Genomic DNA, 22,025 nt, shown 5'->3' with positions numbered 1-22,025 from the left:
CTTCCCGCACCAACAAGTTTTAGACGTGATTTCAATTGTACATTGGAGTTGGTTTGTTAATTGATGATGGGGTTATGTTTGGTGGTGGAAAATAATTTCTAAATATGAGTGTGGATTGGAGGAAATGGTTGTGTTGATTTGAGGTGCTACATTTACTGAGAAACAGATTTAATGGAGGGATAAATCATATTTAATGGATGATTAATTGTGTTTGTTTATAGGAGGAATTTATCCTTGCTATAATTTCACAAAAAATGGAAATTTTGAATAGTTAGGGTTTCTGGTAAATAAGGATTTTGGGTTTAGCTATTTTATTTACAAATAAAACTTGGCTAAACCGTACGATTTATTACAGGATTCGGATTCAAGACGAGCACTTCGACATAGAGGTTGATTAGCTCGGTCTACATTTGAGGCGGGTACCTTGACTTATCTTTTTGATATGTCTTGTTGATATGTCTAGTAGGTTATAGCCTTTAGTAATAATTATGTTCGTCCTTGTTTCGGTACGTCACTACCGGATACCTATTACATGCTTGTTTGCTCACTTGATATGCATTTTATGCTAGTACCCATATGATTATATATATGCTCAGTGAGGTAGTGACATACCATGCTTGTTATGTTCAGGACCAAGGTTTTTGATATCCTATCTGACCTGTGTACTTTAGTTCTTCGTATTTGACCATCGATATTACGATACTCATTTTATATATATGGATATGGTTATGCTGATCAGTTTATTGCTATGCTTAGTGCCATGCATCATGATTGCATGCTGCGCGATTGTCGGCTCCACTATGGTTGAGCACATCGCCAGTTACATGTACTGCGCACACCACCACTCATAGATTAGTGGTATATCAGGCAGGTGTGTGGCGGTTCTGCTGTTTGGCTCTGTTGGTCAGGTGACTCAGCGTGGTAGCCGGCAGACAGTTCCGCTCTGTTTGGCTCCGCTGGCATTTAGTGTAGCAGCGTGGTAGCTCGTTGGTCAGGTGACTCAGCGTGGTAGCCGGCAGAGATACCTCCCCGTCATCGTGTACCGGGAGATGAGAGCATTGAGCTCCTCCATTTATGATTTGGGGTCAGAGGACAGGAGTACTCCGACAACATCCCGTCCACTCAGTCACTCATCAGGTGTTGTGATGGTACAGTGCACAGTTGTCACAGCCCTACCCACTCGGTCTCACCATTGTGTGCGAGATGACTTACTGGCGTCAGGGGTGACCAGGACGCATCATTGGCATCATACGCATTTATGCATTTACTGCTTGTGTTTGTTTCACTTATATGCTGCATTTGGATGGATGCATATGTTTGACATGCATACAGGATTTATGACACTTCCGGTCTGACGACCTGATTATTCTGATAGGTGACCTTGGTGAGTACAGTACTCTTCAGCCTTTTCTATTATGCATTACCTTCTTTTGTTCAGGAGATTGTACTCCATAGTTATTACTATTTGTTATAGTTGATGTAAACCCAACGAGAGAGATATCGCAAGAACCCACAACGAATTGAAAACAGAAAGAAGGATGGTCTAAGTCAATAAGATGGATGAAAAGAAACCTCGACCCAATGCTTAGAAAAGCACGAACCTTGGTATAGAAGATGGAAGACGCCACAACCTTGGGATTGAGGTTGATATGTTTTCGAACGCCACAAGGAGATGTCTTGATAAGTTCAAGTTCAATGAAGAACCAACAAGCGAGAGACTCACCGTGTTTTAGATTGAAAAATATATCAAAGATACATGTGTGGCCGTCACCCCCTTTATTTATAGCTATAAGGTGACCAAAAAACCCTAAAAGGCCAAAAGAAAGCCCATTTAGTAAAGGCCCATATAGACTACTTAGCCATTTTAAGCATATGACATTATTACAACCCAAATAAAGGTAGAAATGAGTCCAAATTGAGCCAACATATCCATACTACATAGATATGAGACTTAAATACTAATTTAGCTCATCTAAGGCTTGAATTTGGTTGACTAAGCCGGATGACTTACTCTTGGTCAAACCTTCTTCAATAGTAGCTTTGGCCTTCACATCTTCAATTAGCACATTAAGTGCTTCCTTCATCTTTTTAACCCTAGCCCTTGTAATTGGTCCTCCATTGATGCATAATGGATCATCATTAATATCTGGAGTGGGTTGAGCATGACCCATATCACTAGCTTGTTGCGCAACTTGTTCTCTTTCATTTATTCCATCATTCCCCCTCTCCTCAAAAGGATTCGTCCTCGAATCTTGATCACCTACATCAAAAGGAGAAAGATAAGAAACATTAAATGTAGCACTCACATTATACTCACCTGGTAAGTCAAGCTTGTATGCATTATCATTGATTCGAGCAATGACTTGAAATGGACCATCTCCTTGTGGATGCAACTTAGTACGACTTTTAGCTGGAAATCTTTCCTTCCTCATATGAACTCAAACCCAATCTCTGGGTTCAAAGATCACTTTCTTTCGTCCCTTGTTGGCTTGCGCAGCATATTGTTCAGTCCTCTTTTCAATTTGCAATCGAACTTTCTCATGCAGTTGCCTCACAAACTCAGCTTTTCTGGTACCATCTAAACTGGCACGCTCAGAGATAGGCAAAGGCGATAAATCTAAAGGAATTAAAGGTTTGAACCCATATACCACTTCAAAAGGAGAAAAATTAGTAGTAGAATGCATAGATCTATTATAAGCAAATTCAACATGTGGTAAACAATCTTTCCAACCTTTTAAATTCTTTTGAATGATAGCTCTCAACAAAGTAGATAAAGTTCGATTTACTACCTCAGTTTGTCCATCTGTTTGTGGATGACAAGTTGTAGAAAACAAAAGCTTTATTCCTAACTTTCCCCACAATGTCTTCCAAAAGTAGCTTAGAAACTTTGCATCACTATCTGAAACTATGCTCCTCGGTACTCCATGAAGTCGCACGATCTCCCTAAAAAATAGATCAGCAATATGCTTAGCATCATCTGTTTTCCTACAAGGAATAAAATTAGCCACTTTAGAAAATCTGTCCACAACCACAAAAATAGAATCCATACCTCGTTTAGACCTTGGTAGTCCTAAAACAAAATCAATGGAAATATCAACCCAAGGTTCACTAGGAATTGGTAAAGGTGTATACAGTCCATGAGGTAAAGATCTAGATTTCGCATGCCTACATGTAATACACTTCTCACAAAATTTAACTACATCCCGTTTCATTTGTGGCCAAAAGAAATGCTCTACCAACACTTCTAGAGTTTTTTTAACTCCAAAATGTCCCATTAGTCCCCCACCATGAGATTCTTGGATTAATAATTCCCTTAATGAACAATTAGGCACACACAACCTATTCACTCTAAAAAGAAACCCCCCATGTCTATAAAACTTCCCAAATGCAGTATGTTCACAAACTTCAAACACATTTCCAAAGTCAGAATCATTAGAATATAAATCTTTAATGTATTCAAATCCTAACAATTTAGTGTTTAAAGTAGAGATCAAGGTATACCTTCGAGACAAAGCATCAGCAACAATGTTTTCCATACCTTGTTTATACTTGATCACATAAGGGAATGATTCAATGAATTCTACCCATTTTGCATGACATCTATTCAACTTACTTTGGCTCTTCAAATGCTTCAACGATTCATGATCAGTGTGAATAACAAACTCTTTGGGCCACAAGTAATGTTGCCAAGTCTCTAAAGCCCTCACCAATGCATACATCTCCTTGTCATAAGTTGGATAGTTCAAAGCTGTTCCGCTGAGTTTCTCACTAAAATAAGCAAGGGGTCGACCTTCTTGTATTAGCACAGCTCCAATACCTATTCCTGATGCATCACACTCAATTTCAAAAGTTTTAGCAAAGTTAGGTAATGCAAGTAATGGTGTTGAACTTAGCTTCTCCTTAAGTAAATTGAAAGCTGAAACTTGTTCACTATCCCAACGAAACCCAACATTCTTTTTAACAACTTTAGTCAAGGGTGCAGCTATAGAACTAAAATTTTTATCAAACCTTCTGTAGAAACTTGCCAACCCATGAAAGCTACGTACCTCAGTTATCGTTTTTGGTGTTGGCCATTCACGTATTGCCTTAACCTTCTCTTCATCAACCGCTATTCCCTTAGCACTAACAATATAACCAAGAAACTCTATCTGATTTGTGCAAAAAGAACATTTTTAAAGGTTAGCAAACAATTTTTCATTTCTCAAAACAAGTAGAACTTTTTGTAAATGATTAAGATGTTCATCTAAATTTTTACTATAAATCAAGATGTCATCAAAATATACTACAACAAAGTTCCCAATATAAGCACGTAAAATATGGTTCATTAATCTCATGAAAGTACTAGGTGCGTTAGTTAGGCCAAATGGCATGACTAACCATTCATACAAACCGTACCTAGTCTTAAAAGTAGTTTTCCATTCATCTCCCTCACGCATGCGAATTTGATGATAGCCAGACTTCAAATCAATTTTAGAGAAAATGCAAGAACCATGTAGTTCATCTAGCATATCATCTAATCTAGGAATAGGATGACGATACTTTACCGTAATCTTGTTGATAGCCCTACAATCAACGCACATCCTCCAAGTTCCATCCTTCTTAGGCACAAGCAAAACAGGAACTGAACAAGGACTCAAACTTTCTCGGACATACCCTTTTCTCATCAATTCTTCAACTTGCTTTTGAAGCTCCTTCATCTCCATAGGATTGCTCCTATAGGCTGGTCGATTAGGGATAGCTGCTCCTGGGATGAAGTCAATTTGGTGCTCTATTCCCCTAAGTGGTGGTAATCCATCAGGAACTTCTTCAAGAAAGACATCATCAAATTCCTGCAAAAGAGATTTAACAACACTAGGCAAAGAAGGGTTAAGATTGTTAGTGTTGAAATAAGCCTCCTTATACAAAAGTATAATCATCGGCTGTTGAGAATAAAAAGCTCTCTTAACCTCTCTTTCTTTTGCATAAAAGCTCCCTTTTTTACTCTCTAGATTTTTTGTTTCTTTTTCATTCTTTTTTTCACTCCTCTCATCCTCACTTTTTCTTTTCTCACACTCCTTTTCTTTTCCATTTTTTTTTCTCTCACAATCTTTTTTTTTTTACTCTCATTTTTTATCCTCAATTGATCTTCATATACTTGCTTAGGAGTTAATGGTACAAGAGTTACAAGTTTACCATGCATCTTAAAAGAATATTTATTTGTGAACCCATCGTGTATGACTCTCCTATCAAATTGCCATGGTCTACCTAAAAGCAAATGACTTGCATGCATTGGTACTACATCACAAAGAACATCATCATGATACCTACCAATGGATAATGAAACCAATACTTGCTTAGTGACCTTAACCTCCCCGCAATCATTCAACCATTGTAGTTTATAAGGTCTAGGATGTTTAGTGGTTGGTAAGCATAATTTCTCAACCAAGATAGTACTAGCAACATTAGTGCAACTTCCTTCATCTATAATCATACTACATACCTTGTCTTTGATGTGGCAACGGGTATGAAATATGTTGTCTCGTTGTTCTTCATCTTCTTCCTTCACTTGCACATTTAGAGCACACCTAGTGACAAGGGCTTCACCTTCAACGACATACTCTTCTACATCACTTTCCATCAATGGTGGCAAGGCATTATCATCTTCAGACTCACTCTCAGTTTCAATATCACCATTTTCTTTCAAAAGCATACTTCTTTTGTTTGGACATTGTGAGGTGATATGTCCTCTTCCCAAACACTTAAAGCATTTAATATCTCTATTTCTTGAAGATTGGATAGGTTCTTTACCTTTAACCAATGGAGAATTAGCATCTTTATTCTTCAAAAACTCGGTCTTACTCTTTGATGCAACTTTATCATCTCTTTTGTTCCAACTAGATTTCCAAGTGGATGAATTAGAACTTTGACCATGTTTGATTGAACCCTTCCTTTTGAGTTGCCTTTCAACTTTCATGGACATATGCACCATATCTTCAAGCTCCACATAATGTTGCAGCTCTACTATATTTGCAATTTCTGAATTCAAACCTTGTAAAAATCTTGCCATGGTTGCTTCTCGGTCCTCCTCCACATTGGCTCGAATCATGGCAATCTCCATCTCTTTGTGGTATTCCTCCACGGTCTTGGATCCTTGGGTTAGACTTTGTAGCCGTTGGTACAAATCTCGATAGTAATGTGATGGAATGAACCTCTTCCTCATAATTGATTTCATCTCTTCCCAAGTGCCAACGGGTCTCTCGTTGTTTCTTCTCCTGCTTAGAATAACTTGATCCCACCAAATAATAGCATAATCAATAAATTCGACAGCAGCAAGTTTTACCTTCTTCTCTTCAGAGTAGTTGTGACAATCAAATACTAATTCCACTTTCTTTTCCCACTCCAAATATGCATCTGGATCACTTTTGCCTTGAAAAGAAGGAATCTTCAATTTGATATTTCCCAAGTTTCTATCAACATAATCAGTCATCTTTCCCCTTCTACCACCAATTCTGATGCCACCAGATCTGCCACTAGAAACTCTATCATCAATGTCCTCAGAAATGCCATCATCATCATCGTTGTTGTCTTCACGGTTATATTGCCTTGAAATTCATGTGGGAACTCTACCAGCTTGGCTATTTTGTAATTCAGTAATTACAGCATCTTGTCTCTCCAATTTGTCGAGGATTTGATTGAATCTGATTTCCATGCGTTCCAAGTGTTGTCTCAAGGCACGTTGTTCAAGTGTTTCTCTAGGTCTTGCTTCTTCTCCACTTGTCGCCATTAATGCAATCTGTTGTCAGTCAATCACTCAACTCGCTAATGTTAGCTCTTTAAGGAACTTAGAATTGTGGCAATTCCTTGTAAACGATCGTTGACTGATTGAAAATCCCAAAGGTATAGGATAAAAGAAAGGAAATGATAGAAGAATGCAAATTACAGAATTGAAAAATTAAATTAAGTTCAGAAAGGAAATTTGCTAGAATTGAATCTAGGCAAAACTTATGCGAATGTGGGACTAAGAGATAAAAATATTTGAAATAAGAACTGAAAAGGATCTTGCCAGAACTTAATTTAGGCAGGTGTAGAATTAAATCTAGGCAAAACTTTAAAAGAAATGCGGAATAGGAAAGTGCAAGTATATTAGGCAAAACTTTAAAGGAAATGCGGAATAGGAAAGTGCAAGTATATTAGGCAAAACATTAAAGAAATTGCAGAATTGGAAGGTGCAAATATACTAGGCAAATTATTAAAGAAAAATGCGGAATTGGAAAGTGTAAATATAATAGGCAAAACTTTAAAAGAAATGCAGAATTGGAAAGTACTACTATAGAAATAACAATTCCCTACACTCAACTTTTTTTTTATTTTTATTTTTTCGATTTTTTTTTTAATTTCGGCCCTTTTTTTTTGCCGAAAAAAATATATTTTTTTTTTGAATTTCGGCGTTTTCTTTTACAATTTTTTTTTGCCGATTTTTTTTTAAAATGTCAACTCTTTTTTTTTTTACCAAAAATAATTTGCTAGCACCAAGACGAATAAAACTCACTAGGATTGAGATGATAATGATAAGCAGATAATTTTGAACAAATTGACAAAGTTTCAAGCACAAAGAGAAAAGGATAACCAAATCGATTTAGAAAAACTTGGCTCTGATACCAAATGATGTGAACCCAACGAGAGAGATATCGCAAGAACCCACAACGAATTGAAAACAGAAAGAAGGAAGGTCTAAATCGATAAGATGGATGAAAAGAAACCTTGACCCAATTCTTAGAAAAGCACGAACCTTGGTATAGAAGATGGAAGACGCCACAACCTTGGGATTGAGGTTGATAAGTTTTTGAACGCCACAAGGAGATGCCTTGATAAGTTCAAGTTCAATGAAAAACCAACAAGCGAGAGCCTCACCGTGTTTTAGATGGAAAAATATATCAAAGATACATGTGTGGCCGTCACCCCCTTTATTTATAGCTATAAGGTGACCAAAAAACCCTAAAAGGCCAAAAGAAAGCCCATTTAGTAAAGGCCCATATAGACTACTTAGCCATTTTAAGCATATGACATTATTACAACCCAAATAAAGGTAAAAATGAGTCCAAATTGAGCCAACATATCCATACTACATAGATATGAGACTTAAATACTAATTTAGCTCATCTAAGGCTTAAATTAGGTTGACTAAGCCGGATGACTTACTCTTGGTCAAACCTTCTTCAATAGTAGCTTTGGCCTTCACATCTTCAATTAGCACATTAAGTGCTTCCTTCATCTTTTTAGCCCTAGCCCTTGTAATTGGTCCTCCATTGATGCATAATGGATCATCATCAATATCTGGAGTGGATTGAGCACGACCCATATCACTAGCTTGTTGCGCAACTTGTTCTCTTTCATTTATTCCATCAATAGTTTACTATACATGTCAACTAGGTATCTGCTGAGTTGTTGAACTCACCCCCGGGACACTATCTTTTTTAGGTACCAGGTTGTTTATGGAGTCGCTTGGAGTATCCTGCTTGCCGGTCCCCACGTCACATCAGAAGACCTGTGTCTACCTTTGTTTATTTTTATTTTTGGTATATGTATTTGTGTACTTAGCTTTGTGTTCCGATTTTGTGTCCGGAATGGTGTTTTGTGGTGTGGTGTAAGCCTAGCCGGCTAGCATGTCGTGTAATTTGGTTTTTTATCGTTTTTCTGCTGTGTTTTGGATTTTTGTTCCAGCCGAGTGGGCTGATGATATAAACTGCGTGGATTGACTTTGTGTTATATTTTTATTACTGTTATTGTTCCGGCCATGTTGGCCGAGGTATATGTGGCCCTGAGGGCTTTGTATAAATGCTTCAGATTGTCACTCGTACAGGGGAGGTGCTGTCGAAATTTCTTCGAACAGGGACTCCCCCGGGGCGTGACAATTTAGTGGTATCAGAGCAGGTATACGATACTTGCTATGTGTTCTGGATTTACAAAATTTATCTGATACCAATTTATTTGGTATCAGAGATTGGCTTACGAGTCTTATTTTCCCTGTGTTTCAGATTTCATGTTTTGGTCTTCTCGATGTGACTTTTCGGGTTTTGGGACCTGGCAGCAGCAGGACATCTCCAAGCTATAGGAGGTATGTTGGTATACTGTTATCCTATTATTTTGTTAGTGTATGCATTGTTGACTGTGATAGTTATGACATATAATAACACTTCGTATCTGACATCTGTCTGATGTTGTAGCTATATTACATGTGGTCAATAGGCATTCAGAGAGTCCACTCGTAGACTAGTGTCAGACTATTGATGTTGGGAATGAGTAGCGAAGGGATAGATCCTAGTATCTCAGTCAGCAATCAGTAGCTTGATAAGAGTGATACATCACATTTGACCAGGTCTTTATATAACTAATAAGTATCCTGGGCAGAATTTGTCATTTTGCTTATGCTGCCTACGATCACCTTTGTATTATTCTTACTACGCAAAACAAGCTTAGCATGACTTAATACTGAGCACTAAGAAAAGATCCGTCTCTTTTTTTTTTATCACTCAAGCTTCCTCTCCATCATTTAAGTTCTCTTGAACTCTATCTTTAGACCTTATGTCTAATCTCACTCAATCTAACTTTTCTATTGTGCTTCGCTTGCTTGGATGGAAAGTCTTTCCTTCATTGTGTTTATGTGGAAGAGTTGCTTGGGCAGGGGAATGAATTGCACGCAGGCAACCTTTCAAGGATAGTGTTAGTAGTAGACATGGTTCAATTTACCAATTTGATAGAAACAAAAACAAATTGAAATTTACAAACCATAAATTTGTCGATGGAGAATTTAATTAAGTTTTGATTGCACTTCTAAAGCTCAATATATTTATGAGGAATAAGCCTTAGGTGATGTGACTTATCCTATATTTATGAGAAATTTTGATATAATCATGGTTTTGAATTCATAAATTAAGCAAGGTAGAATTCTTTTGCTTTTTGACAAGTGATGGAGGGGAGGATTGAAGTGGTGGAATAGTCTAAATCAAAGGTCTGAAAGGACCAATTCAGATCATTACTAGAATGTAGAGATTTGGGATATGGATTTCACTAAAATTGGTATGTCATGACACCTTGGACCTTGGAAAGTTTGTTTTTAGTTAAACTAATTTTGGTAGGATATATTGGATAGGTTGTGGGATTTATTTGTTTCTCTTTTGACTTTGGCCCATGGATGGATAACTGGCCATTTCACAGTGTTTCTTCAATTATACGTGAATACCCCTAAAAGCACTAAATCTCATATATGAAGGGAAGATATCTAGATTAAATAGAATAATATCAGTCTTGAATTTGTTTATTGCTTCAAGTAAAAGTGCTTCTAGTAATATATCTAAGTGTTCGAATTATGTATGTGACTTTCATCAATTTCAGATATGTATGTTTGTTTTTTTTCTATTGCGACCATTGTGAATATCACACTACACTATGAAACGTGGTAAGCTGGTTATGAATTTGGATTGTGATTCTTTAACTGTGGATAATTGAATATCTAAAGGATGAGATCTGACATACTCCTTAGACATTGTTGGATAGGATTGGGAGAGTTTTTATACTCGTATCTTTTGGATATTTGGGTACCCGATCGATGAAAAATGGGTCACCAGGAGTTAAATATGTGAGAACATGATTGGTTTGTTTCACTAACATATATGATAATAAATTTTTCCCATTTGATATAGACTCTGTGGTGGTACTAGTCCTATGTTAGACTGTCCATTTATAGGCGGTGTGTAAACATGTTCAATTAGGGTTATTATAGGTCTAGTGTGGATTATACCTATTGTGGATTACTTGTAGCGGAGTATTGCCCCATATATATATTGTAGATACATATTACGGATTTGGTTGTGGTGGAGCGTTGCTCCCACATATTGAGGATTTCTTGTGGTAGAGCGTTGCTCGCACATATGTGGTATTTCCTGTGATGGAGCATTGCTCTCACACTGGAGGATCTATTCTTTGGTGATTTATATCGCTGGTGATCAGATTTCCTGACTTGTTGTCGGAGATCTTATGGTTAGGAATGTCTGTGAAACGGACATTATGTGTCTTGGTTTTACCATTTAGGGTTACAGTGCCCTAGCTGTTTTCAGGGGCTCGATGATTTGGGTATTCCCAGAACATTTGGATCGGTTTCCATTGTCTTTGTTGACGATGTTGTGATCTATTTCGGATCTGCGGTGAGTCGCGCACACCATTTTGCATAGTTCTAGAGATGTTTCGATGGGAACATCTATATGCGAAGTTCAGTAGTGCGTTTTGGGATTGTCTTCTGTGAGATTTTTGGGACACATGATGACCAGTAGGAGTATACTGTGGTTCCACAGGAGATCGAGGTTGTTACAGTTGGGAGTAGACGGAGTCTATGGAAGAGGCTCGCAACTTCCTTTGTTTGGCTCGATATTTCCGGAGATACGTTGAGGGGTTCTCACGGATTGCCATGCTACTTACATGCCTGACCAGGAAAGGCGTGAAGTTCTCTTGGACTGAAGATTTCGAGACCAGCTTCCAGGAGCTGAAGCGGAGACTAGTGTCGACTCCAATTTTGGTTTTACCTTCTGGAGAGGATGTAACGCCCACCCTTCTTACCCAACCAAAGGCGGCGCTACGTTCTTATACTACTTACGTACATGCTTTAGTTATAACAGCGGAAGAATAAAAACTTTAAAGAATTTAATTTATTAAGCATAATATCACATATTTTGATTTGTTCAAATGTGCATATATTGAACTTATAACTAAAAATATTAATTTGTCCGAATCGTTCTTGCCGAGCCACCACCACACACATCACTATCTGCTCCTCCTGCTGCTCCGTTGTACATCCAGCTTTCTCTTTTATCTGCGGTACAAGGAAAGTAAGCTATGAGCACTCATGGCTCAGTATGTTCCTTTCCTACTCACTAAAACCGAGAATCATCGTATATCAAGAATGGATCAACATATCATCGTCTCAACTAATCATAACATAACATATCATTCTATTCAAACATATCATGCATATTTCTTATTCACATATCATTTCATAGAAGCATGAATATCATATCATAAAACAAATAAATCACAAGCATGAGACATACAAGGGCATCATATTCATATCATAATATCACATGACATTATATCATATCATCATATAATTCAAGCACATATGAATGTAGGCAATGCATCGTGAATTTGAAAACTTATACTTAATAGTACTTGAAATTAATATCATCATCATTTGGGATCCCGGTTTGTACCACATACATAATGCGTAGGTCCAAGGTAGCAAGTCTTGAGCCTTACCATACATACATACTAGGCCCGAGTCTTACTCCATCGACCTAGGGCACTCAAAGGCCCATTACTGACGAGGCCCGAGTCTTACTCCATCGACCCCGGGGTGTTGGAGCCCACCCTTGGTACAAACCATAAAAATAACTTATCATGCATAACTATCATATCATGTCCTTAACAATCTTTCATGCATTTATTCTTTTTCATTTCTTTTCATTATGTATAGCATTTTCTATGCTATCACATATCATAACATAACTTCATTACTTTTCATTATGTATAGCATTTTCTATGCTATCACATATCATAACATAACTTCATTTCTTTTCATTATGTATAGCATTTTCTATGCTATAACACATCATGGCATATTTCATAATATAACTTCATTATGCATATCATTTCGTAATTAAAGCAATCATGCATTCTAACTTATTATCATATCATTTTCATACATCATGGCATTGACATATTTAATTTTTGTTCTAAGGTTTCTAGGGCATCTATCCCTTCATGGCCGAACACATAATGATTCATTTAGGTCATACAAACATGTATCACATTCACACATTATCAAGTTTTCATAAGAAGTACTTTTAACCCCTTAGGTTTCATTTCTAAGGCCTCTAGGTCCTTTAAACCTTACTTGGCCGAAATTCATAGAATATAAACTTCCTTTAAGTGGCCTAAAGCATGGGAAACCTAAGTAAATTTCATAGCAAGATTTACTAAGAACATCATACACAAGGTTGGATCATAAACAAGCTAGGACTCTTGTGATCTTACATGTCATAAATCATGTAACTAATTTTCTACATTCCAATTAAACATGAGAGCATTAATCATCTTTCATAACATAATATCACAGAGGTCATTGAGCATATTAGAATTTTGTTTAAGCTTCTCTAAACTATCACCTTACCATGGCCGAAATATTAAGAGTAAGGTTCATGAGTTTCTTTCAACATACAAGTATACAACTCTTAAGAACTTTATATCATGTCATATAAGCATAGTTATTTTAAATTCAAGGTCCTCCTAACCCTAAATTCTTTCTTGGCCGAAACATGAGAGTGGGGTTCTTTTGGTTCCAATCAACTTCCAAGCAAGAAAACCATAGGAAGGTCTTTAGCATTTCATAGAGGGAAACTTGCACTAGTTTGGTTAGACAATAATTTTCCTAACCTATTTACAATATTTTTGATTGAAATTCTAGGGTTACATACACCTCTGATCATGCATCATATATGTATACAAACATAGGGGAAAACTTTCTTTCAAGGTATAGAAAAAGAATCCGAAAATCACATGAAAGCCTTGTACCGCAGGTGAGGGGAAGCTTACCTTCTTTGCTTAAGTTTCCTAGAGTTGAGAACTTGCTTGTGGACCTTTCTTCCTTGCTTGCTTTGCTCGACACCAATGGAGGAAGCTAGGTCTTTTGGTGGAGAGGGGGAGGAAGAAGAGACTTCTTCCTCTTGTGTTGCTCGGCAACAACAAGAAAGAAAAGAGGGAGAGAGTGAGGAGGAAGAAGAGGTTTCTTCCTCTTGTGTTGCTCGGCAACAAGAAGAAGAAAAGAGGGAGAGTGAGTTCTCGGCACCAATGGAGGAGAGGAGGAGAATGAGTTGAGGATGAAGTTGAAGTCACCCCTCTATGCCTATTTATACTAAAATGAGGGGAGGAAAACTTGACTTGATTCATCCTCCTCATTTACTTCTCCTCTTAATGAGAAAGAATATGCTAGAGAAATGCTTCTTGAGTTTCTCTCTTTTCTTTCTCTTAATTTCTCTCCTTTCTTTCCTTTAATTATAATTCCCATCTCTCCTTTTACAATATTCACTCCTATCACACTTGGTTAACACATGCATGCATCCACAAGAGAACCAAGGATCAAATCCTTCTCCTAACATATTTTTGTACAAAATAATTCATGTATATGCATTATGCATAAATATTTCATACATGCATATATAATATCTCATATCTCTTTTGTTTACATTAATTCCTTGCATTATAAATCATGTATAGAACTTTATATTCTCAACTTTATTTTCTTTCATAAAGTTTTTAATCATCTAAATCCTTCCCATCGTAACATTCAACGTAGACTATCTACACATTCTTTTCATTACATTCGTACTCTCATTGCCCTTACTTTATCTAGGCTTTCTAGGGGTGTTACAGAGGACGGATATGTCCTCTACACCGATGCATCTATTCAGGGTTTGAGCGCTGTTCTGATGCAACACGATAGAGTGGTCTCCTATGCTTCTCGTCGGTTGTAGGAGCATGAGAAGATCTACCCTGTACATGATCTGGAGCTAGTCGTCATTATTTTTGCCATGAAGATTTGGCGACATTATTTATATGGCGTTACATTTGAGATTCTCACTGACCATAAGAGTCTCAAATATCTGTTTTACTTAGAAGGAACTTAGTCTCCGACAGAGGAGATGGATGGAGTTCCTGAAGGATTTTGATTGTACCATTAGCTATCACCCAGGGAGAGCTAATGTGGTTGCCGAGGCACTTAGCAAGAAGTCAAGAGGGACTTTATCTTGCCACCGAGTTGTGGTCACAGACTTGATTCAAGGTTTCTCCGAGTTGGGCCTCGAGGGGTAAGGACAGACAGAGCAGGGTACTCTGGTTACCATAGTTGCTCAGTCGTTGATCAGGACGAGGATACGAGAGCCCTAGGCTGCTGATCAGTATTTGTAGTTTATTTGCAGCCAGATTGCTTCCGGGTAGCAGACCGAGTTCACACGAGAAGAGGAGGGTATTATGTCCTTCCGAGGTAGATTATGCGTACCTCAGTCTCATCCGGTCTTACAGGAGCTATTTCAGGATGCTCATCGCTCCCGATTTATTATCCATCTAGGTGGGACCCGTATGTACCGAGATTGAGGCGTTCCTGTTGGTGGAACGACATGAAGAAAGACATCACGGAATTTATAGCGAGAGGTCTTATCTGTCAGTAGGTGAAGGCAGAGCATCAAATACCTGCCAGATTATTTTAGCGGATTCCTATTCTTGAGTGGAAATGGGAACCTATTACCATGGACTTTATGGTGGATTTGCCTAGGACACAACGAGGCCATGACGCGATTTGGGTAATCGTTGATCGATTAACCAAATAGCCGCACTTCATAGTGATCCGGAAGACTAATTCCCTGGATCGATTGATAGATTTGTATTACCGGGAGATCATCATATTACATGGTGTCCCTTTGACTATTATTTTGGATAGAGACCCTCGGTTCACATCTTGATTTTGACAGAGTCTGCAGTAGACTTTGGGCACTCAACTCCATTTCAGTATAACTTTCCATCTGCAGACAAATGGATAGTTGGAGCGAACCATTTAGACTCTAGAGGACTTGCTGAGGTTATGTGTATTAAATATTAGGGACAGTTAGGAGGACCACTTGCTATTGATAGAGTTCACCTACAGCAACGGTTTGCATTCGGCAATCCGGATGTCACCGTTTGGAGCGTTGTATGGTAGGCCTTGTCGGACACCCACCCTCTAGGATGAGGTTGGGGAGGCCCAGTTATTGGGACCTCATAGAGCTCAGCTTGAGACAGAGTTGGTCCGTACTAACCATCAGCAAGTACTAACACCGGAGTCGCAGAAGAGTTATGCAGACCGAAGTCGGAGACTCTTAGAGTTCTCTGTAGGTGACCAGGTATTTCTGCGAGTTTTTCCCATGAAAAGGGTGAAGAGATTTGGCCTCAGAGATAAGCTAGCTCCGCGATACATTGGACCTTTTCAAATCTTGGAGAGGATTGGAGCGGTAGCTTACTGGCTAGCACTACCACCGTCTTTGGTAGGCGTGTACGATGTATTCTACGTGTCTATGTTGAGGAGATATCTATCCGACACGACGTATGTGCTGACAGATATCTTAGTTTCCATTCAGCTTGACGTCACTTATGAGGAGATTCCGGTACGGATTTTTGGATCGGAAGGAGCGTTAGTTGCGGAACAAGACTATCCGACTGGTTAAGTCGGATGGCAGCATCATACAGATGAAGAGGCTGCCTGGGAGCTCGAGGATACTATCCGAGCTAGATACCCCCATCTTTCACTAGAGGTATGTGATTTAATTTACCGTTCAGCAATGATACTCTTTATCTATTGTTAGTACTCACGGATGGTAGATGACGAAATTTGGGGACCAAATTTTTATTAGTGGGGGAGAATGTAAAATACCGAAAAAATGGTGAATAATGATAAGGTAATTTTTCGAAATTTTTAGAAATTTTTCAGAAATTTTTCGAAGCTCGTAGGGACGAGTTTACGGGGATGAAAATAGGGCCCGGGAAAGCCTGTTTAGGCAACTTATTTAAGTGAGGAAAAGTTGTATTTTTTTTCCTTTTTAATTTCTATTCTTTTATTTTTGTTTTCCCGTTTCTTTTTTCCCCGAATGCCCAAATCAACTCGCGAGCCTTCTTCTCCTCTCACACGGCAGTTCCTTTTTCCAATTCATCTCCCCTCTTCTTCTTCTCTTCCTCTGCCGGCACAAGCCATCTTCTACTTCGCCGACAACAACCCTTCACTATGCCCTAGTTCTTCCTTTTTCATGCCGAGCCACACGCCTTCTCCACCCAACACGAAGCATCTCAACGCCGCCGACACTGCCCGTGCCCTAACGCTGACACCTCCTGGCATAGTCAACGTCGTCCCTCTCCCTCTCACGGTGTGGAGCTCTCTCCTCTTCCGATCTTCAACCGCCACAGTCTCCCCCTCGATTATTTTTCCGGCAGTTGGATTTACTTGCTCCGGCTGCACTTGGGATCTCCTTCGGGCAGATGTGAATCTGGATTGGGGGTGAAGCTTGCAAGGTATTGAATAACAGGATTTGATTTCATGATTTGTAATGGAATTGTAAACTATATGATGGGAATTTGACCTACACAACAGGATTTGGGAATTTTAGTGTTGGATTTGGAGGTGAGCGGATCCACCTAGCTCTGAGCATCATTCTTGCAGGAACTTCTCCGGCTGTGATATAATAGAGGAGGGCAAATTAGGTAAGTTTTAGAAGTGATTTCAATTGTACATTGGAGTTGGTTTGTTAATTGATGATGGGGTTATGTTTGGTGGTGGAAAATAATTTCTAAATATGAGTGTGGATTGGAGGAAATGGTTGTGTTGATTTGAGGTGCTACATTTTCTGAGAAACAGATTTAATGGAGGGATAAATCATATTTAATGGATGATTAATTGTGTTTGTTTATAGGAGGAATTTATCCTTGCTATAATTACACATAAAATGGAAATTTGGAATAGTTAGGGTTTCTGGTAAATAAGGATTTTGGGTTTAGCTATTTTATTTACAAATAAAACTTGGCTAAACCGTACGATTTATTACAGGATTCGGATTCAGGACGAGCACTTCGACATAGAGGTTGATTAGCTCGATCTACATTTGAGGCGGGTACCTTGACTTATCTTTTTGATATGTCTTGTTGATATGTCTAGTAGGTTATAGCCTTTAGTAATAATTATGTTCGTCCTTGTTTCGGTACGTCACTACTGGATACCTATTACATGCTTGTTTGCTCACTTGATATGCATTTTATGCTAGTACCCATATGATTATATATATGCTCAGTGAGGTAGTGACATACCATGCTTGTTATGTTCAGGACCTAGGTTTTGAATATCCTATCTGACCTGTGTACTTTAGTTCTTCGTATTTGACCATCGATATTACGATACTCCTTTTATATATATGGATATGGTTATGCTGATCAGTTTATTGCTATGCTTAGTGTCATGCATCATGATTGCATGCTGCACGATTGTCGGCTCCACTATGGTTGAGCACATCGCTAGTTACATGTACTGCACACACCACCACTCATAGAATAGTGGTATATCAGGCAGGTATGTGGCGGTTCTGCTGTTTGGTTCCGTTGGTCAGGTGACTCAGCGTGGTAGCCGGCAGACAGTTCTGCTTTGTTTGGCTCCACTGGCATTTAGTGTGGCAGCGTGGTAGCCGGCAGACGGTGGACTCTGTTTGGCTCCGTTAGTCAGGTGACTCAGCGTGGTAGCCGGCAGAGATACCTCCCCGTCATCATGTACCGGGAGATGAGAGCATTGAGCTCCCCCATTTATGATTTGGGGTCAGAGGACAGGAGTACTCCGACAGCATCCCGTCCACTCAGTCACTCATCAGGTGTAGTGATGGTAGAGTGCACAGTTGTCATAGCCCTACCCACTCGGTCTCACCATTGTGTGTGAGATGACTGACTGGCGTCAGGGGTGACCAGGACGCATCATTGGCATCATACGCATTTATGCATTTACTGCTTGTGTTTGCTGCACTTATATGCTGCATTTGGATGGATGCATATGTTTGACATGCATACAAGATTTATGACACTTCCGGTCTGACGACCAGATTATTCTGATAGGTGACCTTGGTGAGTACAGTACTCTTCAGCCTTTTCTATTATGCATTACCTTCTTTTGTTCAGGAGATTGTACTCTTTAGTTATTACTATTTGTTATAGTTTACTATACATGTCAACTAGGTATCTGCTGAGTTGTTGAACTCACCCCCGTGGACACTATCTTTTTCAGGTACCAGGTTGTTTATGGAGTCGCTTGGAGTATCCTCCTTGCCAGTCCCCACGTCACATCAGAAGACCTGTCTCTGCCTTTGTTTATTATTATTTTTGGTATATGTATTTGTGTACTAAGCTTTGTGTTCCGGTTTTGTGTCCGGAATGGTGTTTTGTGGTGTGGTGTAAGCCTAGTCGGCTAGCATGTCGTGTAATTTGGTTTTCTATCGTTTTTCTGCTGTGTTTTGGATTTTTGTTCCAGCCGAGTGGGCTGATGATATAAACTGCGTGGATTGACTTTGTGTTATATTTTTATTACTGTTATTGTTCCGGTCGTGTTGGCCGAGGTATATGTGGCCCTAAGGGCTTTGTATAAATGCTTCAGATTGTCACCCGTACAGGGGAGGTGCTGTCGAAATTTCTTCGAACAGGGACTCCCCCGGGGCGTGACAAGGAAAAATGGTCTTTTCTTCCCTTAGATCTTTTACTCTCATTCATGAAAAGAAGAAGACAAATGAAATTTTTATTGGAGGAAGAAGAAGAAAACTCAAACTTTTCTTCTTAAGTGAAGGGTCCTTCACCTTTCCTACCTTTAACTATCATTTCCCTTCTCTTTCTAATAGCACACCCCTACTGGGGCTACTGGTTATAACATGGAACCACTTATTAAGAGGTCCAAGGTTCAATCCTTGTCATGCCTCTTTTTGGTTCTTTTTATTATATATATATATATATATTTTTAAAGAAGGATCGATATGAAATCCATTTAATCATGCATAATTTATGTAAAATTTCTAGGGATCCTATGGGTGTTACAGTCCCCCATACCTCATAAAAGTTCGTCCTCGAACTTAAAATAACTCTGGGTACGTTAAGTGGTTTAGAACTTCCTGCTGAGTGCATCGGCCACTTTGTTCGCTTTTCCCGGTTGGTAAAAGATCTCGCAGTCATAGTCCTTGACTAGATCGAGCCATCTACGTTGTCTCATGTTCAGGTCTTTCTGTGTGAAGAAGTATTTCAGACTTTGGTGATTTGTATAAATCTTACACTGAGCTCCATATAGATAATGTCTCCATATTTTAAGAGCAAAGACCACGGCTGCTAGCTCTAAATCATGAGTGGGGTAATTTCTTTCATGTTCTTTGAGTTGTCTAGAGGCATAAGCAATGACCTTGCCATTCTACATAAGTACAGCTCCGAGTCCTAATTTGGAAGCATCACTATACATATCGAATCCTTCGCTACCTTCCAGAAGAGTGAGAATTGGAGCACTGGTCAGTCTCCTTTTCAATTCTGTGAAACTCTTCTCGCAATTGTCTGTCCATTCGTACTTCTTGTTCTTCTTGGTGAGAGCTGTCATAGGGGCTGCAATTCTAGAAAAACCCTCTACAAATTTCCGGTAATAGCCTGCTAGCCCGAGAAAACTTTTGATCTCGCTGGCATTTTTTGGCCTATTCCAGTTACTCACAGCTTCAATTTTGATTGGGTCTACCATCACTCCGTCCTTGGAGATAACATGCCCCAAAAATGATACTCGATCGAGCCAGAAATTGCATTTGGAAAATTTCGCATACAACTGCTTCTCCTGAAGAATCCGCAAAACTATGTTTAGGTGTTTGGCATGCTCTGCTTGGGTTCTCGAATAGATGAGGATATCGTCGATGAAGACAATCACAAATTTGTTGAGAAATGCTGAGAATACCCAATTCATCAGGTCCATAAATAAAACAGGAGCATTCGTCACTCCAACGGGCATTACTACAAACTCAAAATGTCCGTATCTTGTTTGGAAAGCCATCTTTGGTATATCATCCCGTTTCACTTTTACTTGATGATAGCCAGACCTCAGGTCGATCTTAGAGAAGACGGTGGCATCCTTCAATTGGTCAAACAGGTCATCAATCCATGGTAGAGGGTACCGGTTCTTGATCGTCACTTTGTTTATCGCTCGGTAGTCTATGCACATTCGCATAGACCCATCTTTCTTTCTCACAAACAGTACCGGAGCTCCCCATGGAGAGTGACTAGGGCGGATAAGTCCCTTGTCGAGTAACTCCCGTAGTTGTTCCTGAAGTTCCGTCAATTCAGCTGGCGCCATACGGTATGGTGCTTTGGAGATCGGTTTAGTACCAGGAATCACTTCGATCTCAAATTCAATTTCTCTATCGGGGGCCAACCCTGGTAGTTCATCGGGGAATACCTCTGGGTAATTGCATACAAGTCTGACATCTTCTAGCTTCTGGTCCTCTGCTTGGCTTGTATCAACCACATGTGCTAGAAACCCAGTGCATCTGTTGTCCAACATCTTTCGTGCCTTAAAGGCTGATAAGAATTTCTTAGTTTCTTTCCTTGTCTCTCTGATAAATTCGAACATCAGTTCTGCTTCTGGCCGGAAGACCACTTTTCTCATACGGCACACTATCGAAGTACCGTACTTGCTCAGGAAATCCATGGCCAATATACTATCATAATCTTGCATGTCGAGCACTATCAGATCACTGTAGAGTTCCCTGTCTGCGATTCTGATGGGTGCAGCTCGCAACATATGAGTAGATGACATTTCTTCTCCCGAAGGTAAGGTTGTTAAGAATTTGCGATCTAAGGCTTGTGGTGGTAAATCTATCTTCCTTGTGAACAGGGTAGAGACGAATGAGTGCGTTGCCCCAGTATCAAATAATATAGTAGCATGCTGACTGAAAATAAATATCTGACCTGTGACAATGGTAGAAACATTCGCCGCATCTTCCTTGGTGAGGGAGAAGAATCTGGCATTCATCGTAACAGGTGGAGCTTCCAATCTCCCTTAGCTTATCTGAGGACCTTCTATCGCAGCTTGCATCAGGTGTAGCTATGAGGGAGCACCTCGGTTCTGGACATACTGCTGGGGAGGTGTCTGAACCTGCGTAGGATAGTTTCTGGCCATATGTCCTTCCAATCCATAGTTGTAGCACCTATTTGTGCCTATACGGCATATTCCTGGATGCTTCTTCCCACATGTGGTACACTGAGGGAACGTGGGTTGTTTGCTTGCTGGACCACCCTTAGAGTCGTTCCATTGCTTTCTCTTACCACTGTGGTTTCCTTTCCAGTTGGCTCTGGTATTTTGAGGTTTCTGTCCTCCTGATTGGGCTTGGCTCTTGCCTTCGTGCAGCGCCTTCAAATAGTGTTCGGTGATCAGA

The sequence above is a fragment of the Zingiber officinale genome, chromosome 9A, assembly GCF_018446385.1.
Source record: "Zingiber officinale cultivar Zhangliang chromosome 9A, Zo_v1.1, whole genome shotgun sequence".
Lineage (NCBI taxonomy): Eukaryota > Viridiplantae > Streptophyta > Magnoliopsida > Zingiberales > Zingiberaceae > Zingiber > Zingiber officinale.
Note: the sequence above shows the minus strand (reverse complement) of the source record.